A 17,784-nucleotide genomic window follows, 5' to 3' on the forward strand; every position below is an offset into this window, starting at 1 on the left:
AATCCCTTCCAGTGGCCTCCACATTCCACAAAATTGTCTATTTCATTAAAACCTGTTAGCATCTTTTGATTCAGTCAGCTTGATAAAGGTTATGAACCGTAAACTCATTCAATCAACATCTGAGATCATCGACAGCCATACGTTGATTAATTGTTTTATACATTGGTTATGGAAAGGGTTAAATATCCACAGAATTATGGAAAAGTTATTATTAGAAATCTATAAAAAGTTATCGCTATCTAACGACAAAATAATGACTAAATGCAAAAGTCAACACATAATTGTTCCATCAATAGACCAAAAGTTTTACCCCAATTTTAACTAAAAGAGAGAGTAAACCCGTTTAAAGACCAATATTACTTCCAAAAATTCATTGACCAGTTTTCAAAGAGACAAACAACACTTCCAATGCTTTCTTTTTCGAAAGTAAATATGTTTGGATAAAAAAAAAAAACGGAAAAATGTATGCAAATTACGTTGTTGAAATATATTTATTATTTTGAGGGACCTGGCTGTCAACCAATTTTTTTCGAAACTTGATGTAAACATTTTTAAAGATTTGACGTCTCTGGAGGCATTGAAAGTAACTCGATTCACAAAAGAAATATTTGACTCCATGTATTGCTGGTTTGTAATCGCAATGATTTGATTTATCTTTTGGGAAAACTTTGCCATTTTTTTAACAATATATAAATGTTTGTCAATTCGATTTAATATATGTAAATGTACAATTGTAAAGAAATAACAAATAAGAACTTTTAGATTAATGTTTTTGGATTGTTCATACAAGTTTGCGAATTATTTCAAAGGGGAGGGTTCTCTGTATCTGTTTATGACAATATAGTTTACAGGTGCAAACACTACTGGACGAAATAACAACTGTCCATACCAGTAACAGTCGTTCTAAGACTGTAATTGTTTGTTAAAGTTGTAACAGTTGTAAAATTTTACTGTTTCAGTTATTTTATGACTGTCCCAACTTTTAAAGTGTTTGTCTCCAACATAAATCGACTGCAACAACGCTAGAAATAGCTGTCACAAACATTTAAGGACTGATACAACTAATTTCAAGTTGTAACAGTTGGTTTACAACTGTCCCAACTCGAAAAACGTTGTAACAGTCATAAATACACTGTTAAAACGTCGAAAATGTTGTCACGGTTATAATACGACTGTTGCAACCTTTTGAAAGTTGTTACAGTTATTTAATAACTGTTCCAACACGCAAAACGTTGAAACAGTCGTAAATAAACTGTTTAAACGTCGAAAAGGTTGTTACAGTTAAAATATGATTGCTACAACCATTATACAGCAACAGTTTAATAATCCATAAGTGTCGCAACTTTCAAATATTGGTAGTCATTTTATAGACTTAAAAGTTACGGATACCAAATTTCTATCTGACAGTCCGGGATAGGTTAAATTATTTTAAATACAATTACATCGTGTGCAATTTTTTAAAAAGGTTGTTATAAAAAAAAGACACAACTGTCATACCCATTTAATACATTAGTATAAATAGAAACTGATTGTAAAAACAAAAACATATTGAAATATCTGCCGCTGAAAATTTTGGGATTTCCCGCATATCTGGTAAATGTTGTAAATTAATAACTCAATTGACACTCCCTTGTCTCGCATCTCTTCGAGAGAAAAAAATCAGACCACCGTAAGAGATACCTGCAATTTCACATGGGACTGGTTTATGCGCATTTAATGCTTAAACACAGTTACACGCACCTGTTAGATAAATTGAACAAGGTGTCTCAATTTATTTGTAAAAAAATGTATCTTGTAATATCATATTTATATAAGACACTTTTCGAAATTATCATAATGACAACGTTTTAATTTTTATAACCTTGTTGTGAAATCATTCATGCATGTAAGGTTTTACCTCCAATACCCGTAGATTTACGAATCACATAACTTCATAACGGTCAATATACTATAAACCCAGCGGGAATATACACACTTGTCAAACTTATCCCCGTAGAAAACTGCCGAGGGCTTAGTTCATACGACATGGACACTTTTAGAATTAATTTGTTTGTTTTTAAGTTCTTGTGACTATTTGAAAAGTATACAAGTTACCGTACTCGGTTCTAACAATTTTGATTTATAAATACAAATAAAATCTCAGTTATGCTGAACTTTCAACGCATCTTTTGTAGCTATGGAAAACACTGAAATATTCGTTAATGTCTTGTATCTAAATTCAATTTATATCATTTACCGGGTTTTTTAATAGTCTAGTCAGATTTACTCAACTTTGTACTGTTATTGTACCGAGGGGTGTCTTATTCATGCGCGTAGCTACGTTTACGCCAAAACGCCCGGGCGTACACTTGAATTTTAATCTCAATAAAATACAAATAACTTATAAATAGTACATCAGCCCTGTAATTTTTTTTTTCAATTTCGAATTAAAGTGACGAATTTTACTTTTCAAACAAAAGGTATCATATTATATAGATTTGTTTCTCAAAGTCTGAATCTACTAGTTGTGAATCTTCAAAGAATTCTACCAACTTTCCTGCTATTTAAATGAATTCATTATATTCTGTGATTCGATATGTGGTTTCCATTTTTGTCGAGCCTGTGACATTTCTATATGTCCCAATAGCAAGACATATGCGATTCTAAATTTCGTCGGTGGTGTCACTCTTGACCCCCCTCTTTAGGATAAGTGTGGGGTTAAAAGGTGTTTATTTTAAATATAAATACCTCAAGCAAACCTTTGTTTGGAAGTTGGACAGAAACTGTGCATGACAAAAAGAGTATCAAGAGCATAATGATGAAATTATGTTTAATTTTGCCATATTTAGAATTAAAAACAAAACTTGTTGCGCAAGTAGATACAGTCTGGGATAAAAGTTTGTTATAGATTAATTACTTTGTCAAACCTTTTTTGGATTTTATGATGGAAGAAGCTTTTTTCTGATTAATGTCTGAATCAAAATTTTGAAAGCTTTTTTTTTTCTTCCATTGTGGCAGTATTAATTTGACAGAAGGACTTATCTTTATTCAATTTAACGATATGGGACTTTTTCAAAAGATTTTATAAACCTTAATAGATTTTCGTTAAAATTGGGTCGAGTCGGATATTCCAAGAAAAGTAAAAATATCTAAAAAAAACAATTTTTTTTTCTAAATCCTGTAAAAGATAGATAAATGCATTCACTTTACGCGGAAGGCAATTCCAGCCGAGAAACAGGATTCAACAGAAACCTTCCGAACATTAATTATTTTATGTTCATTAACGACAATTACCCCGTATGGCTCCTTTTGAACATATTTTAAAGAAACTGTTTTAGACTTTTCTCTATATCTATAATGACCATTAGATTCCATATCAACAGGATGAATAAACTAAACATTAAAAATAAACCATTTAAATTCTTTAAGTATGTTGCTATCGATGAGAATTTTCAACAAGGCACTGGCTACGGTTACATGGAAATGTAACAATAATAAAAATATTATTGTTACATTGGAGACTAAATGCCGGAATGCATGGTTGGGTAAGGACCTGTTTAATTACGAATGTAACAATAATTATTGAGGCTACGGTTACATTGCGTTATTGTTACATGAAAAAAAGCAATGTACGATGGGACTAGTAATTTTATAACATACAATTTATTTACTGAAATTTTTTATTTACAATGACAATTTCTACAAATCCAGTAAGTTGTTTTTTAAAAGTCCGACACATTTTTGATGAACGAAATTACGTCCTCCACGGATAAGTGTACATACAGAATTTCTTAGTATTTAAGTTACAGTTAGCAAACTTTGCTTTTGATTATCAATTTGCGTCAAGTTATAAAGCTGTATGAAATGTATGTCTTGATATTGTTTCAGTTTCGTTTAAAACGCATCCCAAGTTTTATTTTTTTCACCATAAACAAAATTGGTCCAAAGTATAATGACAGTAATAAGAGTAGGTGTGCAGTTAAATACTTTAAAAAAGTGAAACCATTGAACTATATTTTTCGCCTTTGACCGTCACACTGCTAATTTTGAGAAGTATATCTTTAAGAACATCAAAACCATTAATACGTAGTAAAACTAATCAAGTTGTACACCATTTGTTGAATAATAATATTTTATTATTTATCAGTATTAAATTACAAGTATTGTTTCGTACATATGAAAAAATGAAGCAATACAACTATAATAGAAGATTTAAGTTTAATCAATCTAGCGTACATTGCTGTTTTTCATGTAACAATGAATAACGTAATGTAATCGTAGCCTCAGTAATTATTGTTACATTTGTAATTAATCGGTTCCTCACCCAACTTTGCATTCCGGCAATTAGTCTCCAATGTAACAATAATATTTTTATTATTGTTACATTTCCATGTAACCGTAGCCAGTGCCTTTCAACAACGGGAACGGTATCTCATTCTTGATAACCTGTTAGCTTACGGGGGCTTCGTCACGTTGAACCAACTACCAACAGGTGCTATGACTTAGGCCCTCAGACCCCTCGCCGAGGTTCGGGCGTACACGTAACAAACACCTAACTACGCCACTGTTATTTGAGGTTCAAATGTCTTTATTAATAACTCTCCACATGGACGCAAAAATATTAACCATCGAGTTCATATTTCGCCGGGTTTTATCACATATATAAACCTACATGTATAAGTGAGGTAAATGTACCATGTGAACAGACATGACAGAGATATATTTTTTTCTGAGACAAGTTCGTCGATGGACGATGAATAAATTAGATGACAGAGAATTACGTCACCGTAATAACTATTTTACATTGTAGTGATACAAATCAGTATATACTCTGGTTTGTTGTTATATACATATTTGTATATTTGTTTATACAGTTACATGCATGCTATATGTATATGATTTTCATCCATTTGAATATATCATTCCAGTTGCGGATCCAGAGGGGGGGGTTCCGGGGGTTGGAACCCCCACTTTTTTTTGGCCGATCAATGCAATTGAATGGGAGCATATAGTTGGAACCCCCCTTTACTCTGGTTGGGAACCCCCCTTTTTAAAATGGCTGGATCCGCGCCTGCATTCTATATACATGATATATATACATATGATATGTTCATGTCGATATATTCTGCTATCATACTATTCTAATATAAATGAAGGACTGCTAAACCAACGCCTCTAAAGTTTCGTGAAGGTAGATAATCCTTAAATGGATAAGGATGTATGCAGGGTTGTCAAAAGAAATTCTAGTATAAAGTGCAGTGCAAGTGCATGGTAGACACTCTTCTTTAATAACTGATTTTTCTAATAGATTGGATTCGAGTAGGCATTCGTAAAGTCCTTCAAAACATTCTTGAGATATTCATCTGCATGTGTTAACATATTTTAACACTGATCTATTAAATATTGATTATTATGTTGGTAGTCATATATACATCTATGGTATTTTGGTTCCATATGATTTTTTTTTTTGGATACATCAGTTTTTTTTTTCTTTTTTTTTCTTTTATGCTAGAATTGTACATGAAAGTTGCACCACCCTGACACAGGTTTATTTTTCAATGTATGTAGTGTGTTTTGTTGCTTGCTGTTTATCATATTTGTTTGTACATGTTGTATGTAGCTTTTGTATATAAGTCAAACTATCATCACTGTAGGGCTTTTCGTCTGTTTTTTTTACATTGACAGTGTTGCGTGCAAGGCAGAACCCTTTATATAGGGTGCTCATTATGAAGTATTAGTTTTGATCATTGTTGAAGGGTGTGGAGTAACCTATTATATAGCTAACAAGCATATCACTTGGTCTACATGGTCTATGGTTGATGGTTGTCTCATCAAAATTCATACCACATCTCCTTATTCAAATGGGAAACCATGAAAATGTGCTCATTGTTAGATAAAGCCGGCCAATCAAACATGTACACCTAACATTCATGTCATATGCCAAAAAAAAATAGTGATCCTATACATGTATATGATGAAGCTTATCACTTTTTTATAGTTCGATCTTATGTTATACTGTTATACCACTGTTCCAGGTTAGGGGAAGGGTTGGGATCCCGCTAACATGTTTAACCCCGCCACATTATTTATGTATGTGCCTGTCCCAAGTCAGGAACCTGTATATTCAGTGGTTGTTGTTTGTTTATGTGTTACATATTTGTTTTTCGTTCATTTTTTTCCCCCATAAATCAGGCCGTTAGTTTTCTCGTTTGAATTGTTTTACATTGTCTTATCGGGGCCTTTTATAGCTGACTATGCGGTATGGGCTTTGCTCATTGTTGAAGGCCGTACGGTGACCTATAGTTGTTAATGTCTGTGTCATTTTGGTCTTTTGTGGATAGTTGTCTCATTGGCAATCATACCACATCTTCCTTTTTATATCACATCTGAGAAACATTGAAAAATAGACAAAACCACAAAAATTCAACATTGACCAATGAACCCATGACATTTAGCTCAATGTCTGATGAACCATGCCAGTCAGACATACATGACATACAAGACTCAATTGTTCCATTCTGTCTATACATGTACATTAAATATACATGAAGTTGATCTACTGGAGTACTGTATAATATTAAGGCCAAAATAAATTTATTGCATGTTTCTGGTTTCTCTACCATACATGTACCTCCGTTTCTAGCCTACCCGAAACAATGTATTCATCATACATGTACATGTCATATTCATCATTTGATGTCTTTCCACATTGAATGATAATTACAAATAATACTCATCAGTAAAACATATCAGAAACCAAACTTTGAAACGACTAAGACTGCACAGTGTATATATTATCTGTCAAATATGGGAAATGTTTATATCACAGTACACATGTACATTAACAGAAAAAAGTTTAGAACTTTAAAAACAAAATTTTTTAATAGATTAAAATGTTCTTAATTTTTTGGAGAGTAAAATAGGAGACATACAATTATTTATTTTGGCCTAAACTGAAATTATCCTTAATCACTTATCCATGAAATGTCAGGGTCAGCTCAGCTCAACCTGATAGACCAGTAGACCTTGCAAGATACTCATATTTCTCGTATGAATTGTTTTACATTGTCATTTCGGGGCCTTTTATAGCCGACTATGCAGTATGGTCTTTGTTCATTGTTGAAGGCTGTACACAGTACAGTGACCTACATGTATAGTTGTTAATTTGTGTGTCATTTTGGTCTCTTGTGAAGAGTCATTGAGTCTTCTCATCATGCTTATTGGCAATCATACCAGTGTAACCACATCTTCTTTTTTTATATCATACAGGTATATACAAAAAATTTATCCAATTACAAAATGTACATGTACTTGTATAAGAGAGCATCTCACTGTTATAAAAACAGTATTTTGTTACAAGTAGTCACTAAACAATGAAATGAGGTCAGGTGCAATGGACATATAATGACAGGCTGAAACTTCATAACATATTAGCTATCTGAATACCGACAAGATAAGAAGCATCCAGCTCTTTTAGCTTTTAAAATGTAAAGCTTTATAAAAAAGTTTACGTCATCAGCCCAAGATTGTAATACCTATGTCCTGCATACAATCAACTTTAAATGACTTTTGTGGAAGGCAAGACAATAAAATGATACTTTGAAGTACATGTATTGTTTAATATTTTTGACTAGTATAAAATGCCAGTTTCAGAATGAACATTAATTTAGATGATAGATTATATTTATATACTGTATGTACATTCAGATCGCGACTCTTATATAAGTACAGCAAGCAGTCATTTGACATCAACCAACGTCCATGCAAGGGCTGTAAATGCAGTCAAGGTCATTAAAAACTTCCGTCATCATGACACTTACCAATAGTGACCGACCACGACAGACCCTCATGGGTAATCAAGGTTGTGTAACACCCCCTGGTGGTACATATAGCTAACAATAGGAATGCAAGCATTAACTTCTATAAATTTCACACAAACCAGATATTCTCAATATCCAAATTCATATAAATTTATTATTCAAGGTATTCATGAATTCAGATATGATGCACTGTTGATATTCACTGAAACTGATTTTTTTATTAATCCAATTTGCTATTTTTGAATAACTATCCAAGGTATTTCATAGAATTCAAATATGATGCACTATGATATTGATATTCCCAGAAAACTTTGAATTCTCTTAATTCCAAATTATTATTTCAATTTCAAATAAATTAATTATCGAAGGTATTCACTGTCATCAAATAATGTAGTCTTTCTTTCAAATTGTAAGTTTGCTATTTGTACAATGCACAATTTTCTTCTTGTCCAATTTGATATGAAATCCCAACAACATCATGGCATATTGCTGTAAGCCCTATTTGTTATTTCCAACAACAATAAGTCCATTAGTCCACTGTTTCACAATTTACAGCTACAGGTATGCGAGATACTTAGTGTCACCTATACATGCTATATGTATTTCCTTTTTTTGCCGGCTTCATAATCTGGCTGGGAATCATGCTCAAACCAATGTGAATTCTACAAACAAAAAAACATAAATTAAGAATAAAGTATTGAAACTTATCTAATATTGTATAATTACATGTATCATGATTCTTATTACTTAATAATTCTTTAAATTTATATAGAAGATAATACTCATGCATAAATACTAGAGATCATAATTTTCTTCACAACAAAGTTCTATGATGTACACAAATGAATTTATGAGACTTATACAATTGAATTTATATGTCCTGTATGAGAAGAAGAATAAAACCCTTTTTTGGGGGTTCTATTTCAAAAAAATATGTTCTCTCTTTCTACATTAATGTTTTCTTAAGTGTGTCACTTCATTGAAGGGTTACTGTTTAATTGAGGCTAGCACTATACAAGATTGTTTTAATCAATTATTTAAAGCCAGACAAAGTTATTTCACTGTAAAACATAACAGGTGATTTCTTTGGATCATTTTAATAGGAAATAAATACTACAAAGATGACCAAAAAAAAATGCACTGTTGACTGTCATTTTGTGTCATGAATGAATAAACCTTTTTTTTTATGTAAATCATGAAATGTAGAATCTTTGTTCAAACATTGTCTTTAATTTAAACATTTTTAGCAACCTAAAAAAGCTAGTATTTCTTTCTTATGATTAGCAGTAAACTTTGAGTTTAATTTGACATCTTAAATGTTACCCAGTATACTTTTTACTAATTACAGCTTGTATTAAATAATGCTATGTAGTTTATTTAACCAGACAACATATTTTCTTTATTTTATATTAGTTATTTACCAATTTTTATGTTGATAAATCAATACTTGGCTGCATGACTTAGACATGTTAGATAAACTTTTAAAACTTTTAATATAATATCCAAAATAAAAGATTATATCCTGTTGTTTCATATTTTTCATAATTTTAAATTACTTTCAATTATAAATTTATCCACAATTTGAAAAGGACATTTAAAATTTATTAATATCATTATATAAAATCATCTTCAATTATACCTATGACATTTTAATTTTCATCCCTCAAGGCAATAAACTCACGAAACTGTTGTGTCTTAATCTGTTTATTACAGATAACATGTTTATAAGAAGTCCTGATAATTAACTTTTCAGTGTTAACATCCTGATTATTACCTTTTCTAATATCACATTTACATGGTCATGAATTCAGGCTCAGTAAATATATTTTTAAAATTATTTATTTTGAAGTTAAATTAAACATGTAAAACATGTTTAGTATGTTTTAAACCAAATTGATCTGAGCATTGAAGTAATATTTAAATATTACTTCCATGTGAGACATACCATGTAGTTAATTAAGTTAATTTTTGTAATTCAATATCTATAAAATTCATAAAATGCTTAAGTTTAGGCCATGTTTACATAACATAATATGCTTACAGATAGATTTTTTGTATCCTCCCACATACATGACATACTGAATGTTTCAACATATGAAATTAAATATAAATAAAATATTTTAGTAATTTGGAAAAGGCAAAATACATGTATCTGAAATCAGATGTGATTATACATGATGAAAGGAGATGTGGAATATACATGTATATATCAATGATACAGCAACCAAACAATGAAGTAGTCAAAGCACAATTAATTTAACACATGTAGAAAAATACGACTGTTGAATGGAAAGTCCTTTAACAGTGGAATAAATTAAAAGACACTTGAAATATGTTTAAAAGGAGGTGATTGGTATATATATATATATGCAAAAGAGACAGCAGCCCCAAGACCAAAACAAGTTAAAAGGCATAATTGAATTTTGACTAACCATGCTAACCGGGCAAATGTTATATAAAAAGTTAAACTGACAGAGTTCACATGAAAATAAAAAGTTAAGGCCACACTGATTTGATTAATAGTTCTTTTGATTGATAATATAAGACATGCTTTAGAATTATAAAATATATCCATGTTTTGTTAATCATGACTTATTTAAAAAATATACTCAAACATGCTAGTTTCACATTTTACACATAAATATTTACTTTGTCATAATATTCAACTTGAATTTTCTCAATTTAAAAAAAATCAAGTTAGAAATATGTCAAGCAAATTTAGGATGAGTCATGCAGTTTTCAATACATTAACATACAAGTCAGGACAGGAGCCTGTAATTCAGTGGTTGTCGTTCGTTAATGTGTTACATATTTGTTTTTCCTTCATTTTTTTTATATAAATAAGGCTGTTAGTTTTCTCGTTTGAATTGTTTTTCATTGTCTTATCGGGGCCTTTTATAGCTGACTATGCGGTATGGACTTTGCTCATTGTTGAAGGCCATATGGTGACCTATAGTTGTTAATGGCTGTGTCATCTTGGTCTCTTGTGGACAGTTGTCTCATTGGCAATCATGCCACATCTTCTTTTTTATATACAATATAAATATAGGTTTTGTAGTATAAGGCCATCCGGCAAAATTAAAACCATTGTGAATGCCCCACATCATCATGTAGGGTTTAACACAGTAAGACGATGAACACGGGTGGATCCAGCCATTTAAAAAAAGGGGGTCCCAACCCAGGATAAAAAGGGGGGGTCAAACTAAATGTACCCTTTCAAATGCAATTGATCTTCTAGTCCAAATAATTATGACGTCTTGTGTCGAAGTAAGGCGTCAAAGAAAAAAATTATAATAGCATTTCAAGACGTCTTAATTATTTGGACTATTGATCTTCCAAAAAAAGGGGGGTTACAATCCCGGGAACAATTTTACAAGCCCAAATTCTTACTTTGCTTTTGAACATGCTACTATATATATACATAGAAAGTTGTGTAATATGCACGAGTGAGGTGATATAGAGAAACCGATATAGAACGTCAATTCATACCTGAAGCATGAGGGTAGGCACGAAATGTGCACATTTTCGCTTCAAAATCTTGGATCCATGATTATTCTGATAAACATGCTTTAAAATATTGTTCATTTATACTCACCGATTGAAATTTCCAGGTCATCCGTTATATTGTATGTAGTTTCCCTTCTACATATCTACCATGGCATGTCTACGATTTTTGTAAAGTTTGCAGACCCGCTATTTCTGCCGACAAGGGTACAATAACGTCAAATCGTTTACGGGTGAAGAATATGATTTCCGTTTTTAATAAAACTTGACAGATTTGATTTATTATCGTAGGGAAATGTCACTAATGGATAGCAATTAAAATTAATCAGCTTTATTATTCTGTATGATATATGTAACTTAGTCATATTCTTTTAAATTTACTTCAGGTACCCCGACGTAATGAAAATTAGACTATTTCTAATTGAGTTACCCTCTTTAAATAAAGAATTTATTAATATTATTATTATTATTATTATTATATTATAGCAATTTGAAATTAAGACAATTAAATCAATCTTCTGCAATAATATTTTAATTCTATTTTTACACGAAGGCTTTTGGTATAAAACAAGTTATAAAAGACTCTTGAATAGACTGAATAAAAAATAAAGATAAACCGTCAAACGCACAAGTCCGCCACAAATGAACAGACATAATTATAATGCCATAAACGGAATACGACAAAAGACATAGAACGATCGCAAAAAATTAAAAGAAAAACCAACAACAACATAAGATGAGGGATCATATAAATTATGGGTAATTTCACAACTGTATCACCAATACGTGACACTTAAATAAAATACATTTATCCATTTATCCTGTATCAAACTTTGAGAAGGTGCACATTAGACGTGTACACATTGATTTAACATTCGCAACCGTCACACTAAAATATTTGTATTACATATTTACCGACTGTAACAACCCATGAAATGTTTGTTTTAAACATTTTACGACTGTGGCAACCTTTTAAAAGTTGTAATGAACATTTAATGACTGTAACAACCTTTAAAAAGTTGTAACAAACATTTTACGACTGTTACAACTCTAAAAACATTGTAACAAACATTTTTTGACTGCTTAAACGTCTGAAAAGTTGACACAAACAAATTTCAACTGTCCCAACTATAAAAAGGTTGGGACAAACATTATACAACTGCCACAACTTTTAGAAAGACTGTTATAAATAGTATTTGGCTGTGACAACGCCGTAAACCACTGCAACAGTCCTAAAATTACTGTTGATAGCATTTCATGTTTTTCACAACCCATAAAAGTGTTGGGACAGACATAATTTAACTGTAACAACGAAATAAGGTTGATTTGACAGTCTTCTTCAGTCTTCCACAGACTAAAATAGTCATACAATGACTGTTACTGGTATGGACAGTTGTTTTTTCGTCCAGTAGTGAAAGATGAGACCAAACCTTAAGAATTTGAAGTCAATGAAGAGTTGATAAAACTAAAGGGTTAAACGTATAACAAAATCCGAGCAAATAATTAAATATGTTCATGCTGTACATTCTACTATTTTTATGAACGAAAAAAAAATGACGTTTAGATTGACTTGCTTATAATTGAATGTATATGATACAATGTATCTTAAAGTTGTCTGAATTGTTCAATCTAGAATGGAGAGGTTACTCAATATCTTTTGATGACAAGATTGTTAGCTAGAGCAGGGGAGGTCAAATTCTTCTCAAATTGACATATAACCTTGCTTAGTGAACAATCGCTATCTATTTTGCGTTATACATCTTTGAAAAGTAGTTCACATTTTATCAATTTTGTATCTTAATTAGAAGAAAGTTAATTCTAACAGGATTGAAAAAAAATCATTTCAAATTAACACCAAATGATGTAATTACGTTTCGATGGATCGATACATTTTATGCAGAAATTTGTTTTGAAAAAATTAATTTACAGGTACCTATACTAAAACCAAATTTCAACACATGACATAACTCTCTTTAAATGATACCATTTTAAGAAATAGATAATAAGGACGTTTAGATATATGTAATTGAATTGATAATATAACTTAGGTGACATTAATTTAGTCAATGAAAATGTGGCCTAAATCTTTTTATGGCAAGATAGTTAATTAAAACCGGTTAGTATAAATATCCTGACAAATAAATTTAACTTAGGTACCACGATTAAAAATGAAATTAAGACAAAAAATCTGGCAACTATAAGTCACCGCACGGAATTCAAAATGAACAAAACCCATACTGAATAATTAGCTATAAAAGGCTCCGACAAATGTAAAAAAGTTCAAAAAAGAAAACTAACGACCTTATGTAAAAACAATAAATTATAAACAGGTAAGACATACAACAATATACAACAACCCTTTTATCATGTGATGACATTATCCTAAAAGGATTAAATTCCTGTGTAGGTCTTATTACACTCCTTAGATGTACGTACACTAGACAGTAAATAACAGAAAAAGATTTGATATGTTTTAGATCTTTTATGAATATATGTTATGAACCTTTACTTAATCATTCAAAATTGACAAATCAAGTACACTATGCATGATTGATATATTATGGGAATTTATGATAATTTAAGGTGATACGAAATTTGTCAATCGAGAGATTATTCTATAACTGTTTAGGACAAGATGGTGTACTTGAGCAGAGATGACTGAATCATTTCAAATAAGAACTAACCATCAAAGAGGAATACCATTTTCCGGCGCTATGCGTCTTCGAATAGTATTCACATTTTGTGAACAACCACAACATTGTATTTTGAAATATTTCCATGTGCATTCTCTATTTTCTCCTACTTTAGGATAATTAACCAGATATAAAGTAATTCAAAATATGTATAAACAAATATCAAAGTATGACGATACGATTTTAATTCGCTTTTAAAGCGAAAGTTTTTCGAAAACTAAAATCTGAACTTTGCATCGTACAAATTTAGTTCTAAAACAGTCCTTCATTTGCCAAACTTGTGGGAAGTTACTTATGAATAAGAAAGGCAAACCATTTTTAAAGCAATACCACTTCCAAATATAAACTCATTTGATAATAAAAACACAAAGAAACCATTGTGCCAAATGTAATACATGAATGTAGGATTTTATGGGTTTTAATATGGACAACTTACTAGGCAATTGAATTAAAACTTAAGGACTGATTGTCTTGCCAGCTAAAGCATGACAATTTTTATTTAACTGAAATCTAAACTCTTCATCGTGAATCTATAACGGTTTCCAATTTATCAAAGTTGTCGACAGTTACTGCTGAATGAGAAAAGCTTACCATTTTCAAAATTAAAATGGTTTTATTACCAAAACCACAAAGGAAACCTTTGTTCAAAATACGTAATATCAGTGTAGGTATGTATGTGGCTAATAAGAACAACTTAGGTAACTTAATTAAAAATCTGGAATGATATTCCTATCCGCAGCATTTTGTATCTTGTCTACTTACATGGTGCTCCGTGTAATTCACCATATAAGTTCACATATAACAGCTCGATATCACAATGATGAAATGATGACATGATGTTTTAATACTTGAGGTAAAAAGAACCAAATATAAGTATAGCTACACTGGTATCGTTGTAGCTGTTGTAAAATATCGTCACTTGGACATATTTTTTTTTGTATTCAAATCCGGCATTTAGTATTACGAAACGCTGTTGAAAAACCAGATTTAATAGAAGATTTTGAGCATGTTATTTTGACATATATAATTTAAGTCATCCATGATAAATAACTTTTAGAATAATTCATTGTAGTCCTTGTTTTCCAAGGTAAGTATTATTGCATTGATGAATATGAAATATTTTATGCAGAAATAAGTTTCAAAAATGTTATTTTGCAGGTCCTTACATGAAAACAAAATTTCAGCACTGGACGTGAATATCTTTCAAGGTTTGACGTCACTCAAGATGTTGTAAGTAACTTTATGCCGCAAAAACAGAATTTACCTTTATGTGTTGCTGATTTGCTGTCGCAAAGATTTATCTTCTCTTTTTGAAAACATTTTGCAATTTTCCTACTAAAATTGATAAATCCTGTTCATTCAATTTGGTATAACGTGTAAGCTTAACCAATTTTTATAATTAAAAAATTTAGATCATTCAGATTAATGTTTTTGAATTTTTTAGATAAGTCAAGGTTATATAAATGTTTTGAAAACAGAGGTTACCTTGTATCTGTTTAGGGCAACGTAAATTACTTTTCGAAAAAAAAATTGAGACCAAACCTTGCTAGAGAGGAATAGCATAATCGATCTAATGGTATACATTTGCACATCAGGGATTAGTAGTACATATTTCCAAAACAGTAAAATATTAGTACTTTGACAACTTCAATTTGACTTTGCCCAAATGAAAGAACAAGAAAATGATACAAAGTTACTAAATATCTATGGTCATTTCCACCTTTTTTTCTGCAATATTATTAGAATATGTATAAATGTCGTTTCAATTAATCTGGGTGCCGGTTTTTTTTCTTCAAAAAAGATATGGACTAGCGGATTTAAGTTCTTTAAGGTATAGAACCACTAATTCAGGCCCGGTCGGAAAGAACATACAAGAAAGTAGTACATATTTTAAACAAAATAGTTCCTACGCATAGCTGTTTCTTTGTCAATAGTGGGAATATTTTGGTAGTGTTTGTATCAAATAAAAGCTTGGGCACTTGGGAGTACTGCAGAACCCTCGTTAAAAGTTTTACTTGAATAATAAAGAAGTATATGAAATGTTAATAGGAGGGCACATTTGGCCTGTTGTTCAGATCAGAAGTTCCTGTTTTTGTACTATCAAACTGTTGGGAACCAGTACGCTCTAATATGCAATTAAAGGTATGTTGATTCTTTCAGCACAAGTCAGGATAAGGTACAGTTTTGACATGAAATAACTGCCACTTTATTTGAACTTAAGACAAAGTAGCCATAAATGCTTGAAATTGCAGAATTTAACATAAAAAGCAATGGGGCTATGAATTAGTGGTTTTATATCTTAAATGATGAGATTAATCCAAGTACTTTTCTCTCTGACCTTCTTCTTTTTTTTTTATGGTAATAACCAAGATATAACTTTTTATAACATATTAAAGGTGATTATACACATCGTTATAGCAGTTGTATATTTCGATAAAATCCGACTCTGATCTGTTACAAAAGTCAAAACATAATTGGTCATAACTTGTATCCCAATGAACAACGCTTTGGTCAATTCTTACTGAACATGAAAGGGAAACCTTTTTTAGACCAATATTACTCCCCAAAAATCCTATTATAAAAATACAAAGGAAACCATTGTGTAAAAAATAGAGCATGGCTCGATACTTTCATATGGTTAATACGAACAATTTAGATAAACGAAATAAACATTATGGACTGATATTTCTGCCGGCATCATTTCATCCCTGGTGTCTGCCTAGACATAACCCCATTGAGTTTAACCATATCTTCGCTCGAGATTGAGATGTTGAAATGGGAGTTTTGATATCGAGGGATAAAAATGCGTATCATTATGTCAACACTGGTGACGACGAAGCTGTAGTAAATTTGTAATAAATTATGTGATTAAACTGTCTGAAGACTAGATTGTTTTAGCCGAACATCAACATGTTATTTGGTGCATTAATCATTTAAGTCAAAACTATAACCTTGTATTGTTATGTCAACACTTGTTATGACGAAGCTGTAGTAAATTTGTAATAAATTATGTGATTAAACTGTCTGAAGACTAGATTGTTTTAGCCGAACATCAACATGTTATTTGGTGCATTAATCATTTAAGTCAAAACTATAACCTTGTATTTTTATGTCAACACTTGTTACGACGAAGCTGTAGTAAATAAGATAAATTCGTTTGTATTCAAATTTGTGATCGATTGTGAGATTTAACTTTCTGAAGACTTGATTTTTTAGCCAAACATCAACATATTATTTGTTACATTAATCATCTACGTCATACATGAACTATAACCTTGTGTTGTAATGTAGACATTTATTACATTGTTTGCAATGAATAAGCGTGATTTCCCAGTGAAATAAAAACCGATAATTTCACATGTGAAATAAACACAACTATTTCACTCCCCTAACGTCATACAACAATGGGGTTTCTACATTATTTCAATTAAAAAGCCCATTGTCAATGTCATAAAAAGAATAAGTGATCAAGTAATTCAAGTATTAGGAAATATTGAGCTCGTGATTGACCAACACTGATAATTAACGTATATGCTACACCGCATTAGTATGCGTATTATTATGTCAACACTGGTTACGACGAAGCTATAGTAAATATGGTCTTAAGAACATTTTGTTTGTATTCAAATGTGTGATCAATAAGGTGATTTAACTTTCTGAAGACTTGATTTTTTAGCCAAACATCAACATATTATTTGTTACATTAATCATCTACGTCATACATGAACTATAACCTTGTGTTGTAATGTAGATATTTATTACATTGTTTGCAATGAATAACAGTGATT

At 31.0% G+C, this 17,784-nt stretch overlaps 1 protein-coding gene and 1 long non-coding RNA gene across 2 annotated transcripts in view; one reads left to right on the forward strand and one right to left on the reverse strand.

Annotated features, from left to right (window-relative positions):
- LOC139500902 (uncharacterized) overlaps positions 1 to 17,784 on the forward strand; it is a 336,961-nt gene that overhangs the window by 191,527 nt on the left and 127,650 nt on the right. The window lies entirely within an intron of this gene.
- LOC139501091 (uncharacterized) lies at positions 7,578 to 11,627 on the reverse strand. The gene is made up of 2 exons (XR_011658457.1): positions 11,395 to 11,627; positions 7,578 to 8,461 (listed from the first exon to the last, which is right to left on the reverse strand). It is a non-coding gene; the product is annotated as an uncharacterized lncRNA (long non-coding RNA).

This window comes from Mytilus edulis, chromosome 13, assembly GCF_963676685.1.
Source record: "Mytilus edulis chromosome 13, xbMytEdul2.2, whole genome shotgun sequence".
NCBI classification, from domain to species: Eukaryota; Metazoa; Mollusca; class Bivalvia; order Mytilida; family Mytilidae; genus Mytilus; species Mytilus edulis.